Below are 7483 nucleotides of genomic sequence, written 5' to 3'. Positions count from 1 at the left end.
ATGATTAAAATGCACCTCATTCCCCTCACAAACTAGTTAACTCATTCATTTATCCATTGTTAACCTAAAATAGTAGTGCTAAGTTTCAGTTGAAACGTTTCGTTTGAATAATCATGAAACTTTGTATTCACGAAACAAACCGATGCCATGTTGAGGTTTTCTGTACAGCTTCTCGCGCATTGAAGTGCGTTATGTTTGAGTTGGTAATATGGTGTATGAGCAATATTTTGCTAACCGGTGGTAAGACTGGTCATTGGTATTCAGACCAACGCGCGATCTCAAGTGAGTAAGCTTCAACTTTTCAAAAGAAAATATCAAGCAATATTCTGTGTTGTCTTTCCTGGGGAAATTTCATTTTAAACGAAAATTGTAAAAGGGTACTGTTTTATCCGTGAGTTATGATTTGTGTAATTTGCATATTCATTTGTTCCAGAGGCGCAATTGAAGTCAGCTTTGTACCAAAATGAAAACTGATATTTTCAGAAGAATAGTTTGCCCATGATTGTTTGGTGGATCAATGTATCGTGTCGGTTTAGCTTCCTTATGAAAATTTCACTTTTAACTAGTGTTTTAAGTGGAGTATTATCGTTTGTCAATGGTTGGGCCAACTGGCTTAACTTTCTTTGGTTTCGGTTTCATTACAGGATTTAAAAAGACACATAACGTGCCATCATCCTAATACAATGTACTTTTATTGTTTCAAGTTTCATTTTCATTTAAATTTCCTGCATACATAACTCAAACCAAAACTAACGACTTTCAATCTTTTCGTGACCAGAAACAGCAGAATAATCGTTTTCCCACTGTAAAGTATGCATGAATGTCCGTCAGAAATCACAGTTTCTTCTAGTTCTCTCATAATTCGGATCATACCGTTGATAATTCCAATTGGATACGTTCATCCCTTACAAGATTGACAATTTGTCCTACGATCCATTCTCATATCAGGCCCCGATTTCTCGAAATAAACTTAAGTTTTTACTCAAATTTCAAACTCAGTTTTAAAATTTGAAACAGCTGAATATTTAACTCAACTGCATTTTGAAAATAAAAAAGCCCAAACAACTAAAGTAATCTATCCTCCAAACTCAAATTGTCTACTATGTTAGAGTTTAATATCGATTTCACTTCATTCTGGGAAATGCATTTTCCTGCGTTTTCTCAAATTTGAGTTAAATCTCTCACGTAAGTCAAAACTTAGACTTAAGTTTATTTCGAGAAATTGGGGCCCGGCTAGCTATTCTCAAAATGTTCGTAGCCCTACGAACTTCTTAAGCCCATTCTTAACACATTGGCTACGATCAAACTTAAGAATTCTTAGGGCTACGAACGTTTGGAGAATAGGGCCTCTGGTCTTTAAATGCAAAGAAAGAAATACTGAGTTAACTGACATGTAATAGGACTGTGGATTTACAAGATCTAAGTGATGAGTGATCGGATGCTGACACCTTTAATTGCCACCTTTTTCAGGATTTGTAATAACTTTTGAGAAAAGTGTGATATTGCTTCATGTTACCATTCTTGATGTAAACATGGTTAGTCTCATTCATGTTTACTTGTTAAAAGAGATGTTTGTCGAGTTGGTGAACCGTTTGCTCAGCTACTATAAATGTACCTTTCATTCATTGATCAAAGGTAGACTGACTGAGTTTGGATATTACGCCGCTTTTAGCAATATTCCAGCAACATCACGGCGGGGGACACCAGAAATGGGCTTCACACATTGTACCCATGTGGGGATTCGAACCCGGGTCTTCGGCGTGACGAGCCAACGCTTTAACCACTAGGCTACCCCACCGCCCCTCAAAGGTAGAGAAGTAGGGACCAACTGAAACTTAGTTTCGTGTATATACACTGCATTCATACAAATGGTTTGGAGGCACTCACAAACTTTGGAGGAGGGATAGAACATTATACGTGCCTATCCATTGACCGCGGACATGGCGCCAACCTGTCCATTCTTGGTTCTCTGTCCCTTACATGTAAACACAAGAGTCAGCACTCATTGTACTTAAGATGCTTACTGTGCATAATCTTTCGAACCCATTCCAGAACGCTCACATGTAAGTCTTGAAATCAAACAATGACGCCTGGTCTAGTCACGATGCCATACAAACTCCTTGAAGACCTTCAACCACCAATTACGTCTTGTCGTTCAATAAACCGCCTCCAATGAATACTCTGAGAGTAGAAATTGTTCTGTAAGGGGCATTATGGTGTTGTGATCACTGATTGAGCCGTCACTGGTTCTTGATAAACAATCCAAACACATATACATCACACTGGCGTTATCGATACTGGGTCTTCGACGTAATGAACCACATCTTGTAACCTCCAGGCTATCGAACCCAAAGCACAGAAACATATGGTGATTTAAAACCAAAAACCTTTCCAGATGTTCTGAGAAAATACATCGTGTAAACAATCCGTACGTTTCATTTTAGTCTGGTTGTTTGACCATGTTAGCAATTTTCAAGTACAAACGTATATGTCCTATCACTCTATTGATGATCCAAAACATTCTGGCAGCGTTACACTAACGGTGCATCTAAATGCAGTGCTTTGCAGATCATACGGGATAAACGAAGGACACGGCAGTGAACAATCAGTTCTTTCCCTGTCAGGTTTCATACTGAAAACTGCGAATACAATAAATACTGACACTTTATATTTTTTTAATTTCAAGGTTTTCTTTACATTCGCCATAGCGAAATAGGTTATGACAGAAAGTAATTTTCCCTTTGTTTCAAACCTCTGGCTGTTTTATTCCTTTCGTCACAACAATTTTCCTACCAATCCCAAAGGTCCAAAGTATGAGGAAACTGGCATGACAAACTCATTAGGAAATGCACCATTGGCAGTTTGATTAATGAAAATAGAAGAAAGAGAAAATTATGTTTCCAGATATATTTGTCATGAGCTGCAAGTTCTTCCTTGGTTCTTCTATATTTATCAAGAGTTTCGGACGTGCAGATTGAATCAAAACAATGTTTTGACATTTGAAGATATCCGATCATGTGTGTACCATTATTTAGAATCTTTCCGTATTTTACTATCACAAAATTTGACATTTCTTGCTGCCCTAAGAAAACACTAATCATACCGACATTGGTGGGCAGCCCCAAGGTATTTTTTCCTTTTTTGGAGGGAATATTGACATTGTGTTTTCTATGCCTACCATGTAGTTGGTTGGTGTCTGGTATGACAAAAAGGTTGGTTATGTCCAGTAGTCTCCCCCAGCAAACGTAGCCGTCCCTATTGAAAGAATAGCTTGGATTCCATGGCAACGGTATTGAAAAGCAATTATAAGACCTTGATCCTGTATTCTCTCAGGTAATCAGGTTACATTTGGCATGTGGCAAAGATGCAATAAGAATAAACATAAATAGTGTGTTTTGCCAGTATTTTTGTTTTATCTTATTGAATATATCTTTCTCCCTCGATAAAGCAATTTGGTCTGATGAGTTACAGAGCTCATGGCTGTATGTTTTGTTACTCGTCAGTTGATGTGATTTTGTCTAATGCAATATAGGCCCTTTGGGAAGTTTAAGTGGAGGAGTTTTATCATATCGTTGTTTAAACCGACCAGATTATACCACATGAACTTCTATTTGTTTGATTTCATATCACGTCTACAAGATGAAATGTTGATGTGAAAACGTAAGTGAGGATAAGAGCTCCATGGGGTTTACTTTATTTAAATTGGACAAATCCTTTTAACATTATTGTTTTGATGACAATTATAGACTTTGAACACTAAGTCTTGCATATGATGGAATTATGACAACACTAAATTATTAGGGTGCGGCTAAACTTCGTTATCGGGCTGAATGTAGAAATTTGTGTGAAGGCAGCAGCCGAATTGGGCCCGCCAGGCATTGTACTTGAAGTTGTAGTATACATGTTTGTTGAATGACAATGTATCACATCCGGAGTCACTAAGTAATAGTGTCCTCCTGAGAGGGTACGTAAGTCCCAAAGCATTCAATGTAAATTTGAATCTACTGTTATTTTTAATCGCAGAATATATGTTCTTATAAATATAAATTGCTAATAGCTGAGGGATGGTGTAAATCCAGCTAGGGACCATGCAGGAAGCAAAAGTACTATAAGTCCCCATGGTCCCTAGTATGGTGATCTACCTTCAGTTGTTGGCAATCTATAGCCCGGTTTTATATTGTATTGTCAACTATTGTTAAACTGTTTTAGATTTAATTACTAGTTTTAAATTATTCTCTGTGATAATCTAGTTATTTTACTGTCCTTCGTAGGCAGGCTTTTATAATTTACTATTACTTACTATGTGTACCAATTAATTATTCTCGGCACGATATGGCTGATGTGACGATAAATTTTAACTCATTCACTCACTCACACTAAGTTATAGTAAAAGTAATGATGTCGCCAGAAGTCCTATTGGTGTAGTCTGGAGAAAAAGTGCAACTTACAAGCCCTCAAGAGAGGGCTGGAGCGTAGAATAACACTGATGAAGCTAATTTATTGGAGAACCTGACCAACGACGCATGTGAGACACATTCTGGTAAACCAAAAACCTCAAGATTTTTAAAATGTGTTCCTGTAACTATGTAGAAAATGAGTACCACATGTTACTGATTTGTACTGTCTGTGATGATCTACGTAAACGTTTTATCCCTGTCAAACCTGTCCAACCTTGTGTAAATTTAATCGACTGATGAGTAATGCTATTCCTCTTGTTTTAAGAAATCTTGCCATGTTCATCTTCTATTCTAACAATCGTCGTCGCTGCAGCTTGAAGGCTGCCAATGTATAACGTTGAACCATGGGCCGATGGTCTACATTCACATTCACATGAATAAAGACTAAAAAAGTATTGGATAAAACGACTGATCCCTGTCCACATTCGTAAGAATACGAAAGCAGAATCGATTGCCGAATTACGACCATATCATGAGTTTGTTTTGTTAGTCAAGATCGGAATCGTCTTAAAGACCTCCGTGAAACTCACTTAACAAGATCTATGCCCCTCAACAACTCATCTACAGTTTAGGACAAGTAGATTTTGGTCCATCGTCATCTTCCTCTGTTGGGCTCTGGTATACGTTTCATTGTTGCTCTGACAACTAAAATTGAAGACTAACTGGTTTTGAATAATTACACTACATGAATATAATGGCCTTCTGGTCACAGTTACCCTATATATAAAACAGAGAAAGGTCCTAATGATCTGTGTACTTAAACCATTATCATGTCAGACTATCACACACGACACCGAATTGGCAGCTGTTATATTCAATTGCGGATCGCACATAACAGCTCACGACAATTAGTCCCAGAATGTCAGGACAAGGTTCTTGAAAAGTGGGTTTTCAAAGACAGGATTTTGACAATGAAATTACAAACCACCAAACCTCAAGTGATTCGGTAAATACCGCGAGAATGTTCAACGGACACTTAACATCAAGTCGCGGAACTTTCTTAAAAGAACAAAAAAACAAAACAAACGAGATACAGTTGGTTGGTGTATTGTTGCACAGACGATTCGCCTTCTGTGGTTTATGCAGCTGTGTGAGGATGAGTAGAGTTCAGTTTCTCTCTCTAAGTTTGGAATGCATACATATATTTTAATTATATGTAATTATCTAAAAGGAACCAGGATTACCTTTATCTGGGATAAATGCAGTTTTGCTTTCATGTCCAATATTTGGCCTTGTTTCTTGTACAAATAGCTGCATTAACAGCATACAGTAGTAATTACTTCGTGTTATTCGTAATTATACATCACTTAACGATCTATTATTACTTTGAATATGATAAATACCTTTTTTATCTGGGAGTTACATCATACAGCACATGACTCGACTTGAACAATAAATCATTGAACAAATAACTTTCATGTACAGTCACATAAATTCCTACAATTGTTTTGAAGTTGTGAAATATCTTTTATTCATCTATTTGTTATTATACGTTGTTTGTTGACAGCATTAAGCTGATACCTGCGCCATCGGGATACGATGACGTAATCAGCTCACACATTGTGACCACCCAATCCTCTAACGACTAGCGTTACCTATGATATCGATGACTTGTGAACCCCAGTTAATCCGAACGACCCCTCCCGTTGAAAAGGAAATTGACTTGACAAATCCCTGATGAACTGATAATTAGTGCCTAGCAGAATCCCGTTTTGTTTGTAAAGATGTAACAGTAATCGTATGGAGTGTTGGCTTCACAGGAGACCGGACTAGTGAGGTTTACACTATACATGTTTAATTATTTGTACTTAACGTCGGTTAAATTATTTAATATCCCGATGTACTAGCCAAGGTTAGGCGATTACTGGTTCCTGGTTTAAAGCCATATGACCATAGTCTCTGGACCAGAGAGATGTTTGATTATGTTTGACATAATGATCATGGATCTACGGAAGAGGATCTCGATTACATGCATCAACCAAATCAGCGCACTTAACAGCCAGGGCCTAGATTTTCGAAGCTCTCTTAGTGCTAAGATAGTCGTAAGTTAATGTTAATGCATGGTTTGTCGCTCCTTACGATGAGCATGGGTTGGTGAAGACCAAATCTGCCAATGATCTTCACGGGTCGTTAGTTTTGTAGTTACAGCGCTTGAGGTGCAAGCAACGCAGGAGACCAGATTAAATAGAGATCAACCTCTTTATATATCCTATATTCCAATCAATCACTATCTGGAACGTGTAAATACAAGTTGATACAGATGTTCAATGATCGATAACTAATACAAGTCAATCCCGATTCAACTACCAGCTGCACCGTCTGGATTAACCAGGTACAGTTCTACTCCCCACACAATGTATAAGCACCGTCACTCTGTTAGGGCCCTCGTTGGGATGCAGTCTTATTGAACCATCTACCTCAACCATATACTTAGATCTATTCTGTTTGCGTCTGATCACGGTCAATGCATACAATACAGCCTGACTACAGGCGGAATTGAAAACTGTCATCACAGATGATGCGCCCTTTGAAAACAAAGCGACATTCATAATAATGAAGGAGCTGTGTGCATCACACTGACGCCTCTGTCAGCAGTCTGTAGTTAGTCTGGGGCTATTGTGGTCGGAAAGTCACCTATGGTTTCACTCAATGTCTGAAACTTTAATTAAAAGTTACAAAGTTTTCACAACTATCGGATTGTCGAAATACGCTAAGGTTTTTATCACATGTATACAAACATAGACGGTTAAGAACTTTCAAATTTAACATCACTACGTTTACATTTAATTTAATGGATAACAAATCAATTTATATACAGCCACCATTGTGATTTAACATAGTATAGCGGTTCTGTAGCTCACCTTCTGTAAAAAGCTAGAGTGAGTGAGTTTAGTTTTAAGTCACTTTTAGCAATATTCCAGCAATATCACGGCGGGGGACACCAGAAATGGGCAAATATTGTACCCATGTGGGGAATCGAACCCGGATTGCGTGAAGCATCGAAAAATCAGTGGTTTCATTTTTAA

The sequence above is a fragment of the Haliotis rubra genome, unplaced genomic scaffold, assembly GCF_003918875.1.
Source record: "Haliotis rubra isolate DU_JTF1 unplaced genomic scaffold, ASM391887v1 Scf33, whole genome shotgun sequence".
Lineage (NCBI taxonomy): Eukaryota > Metazoa > Mollusca > Gastropoda > Lepetellida > Haliotidae > Haliotis > Haliotis rubra.
This window is presented reverse-complemented; position numbering follows the sequence as displayed.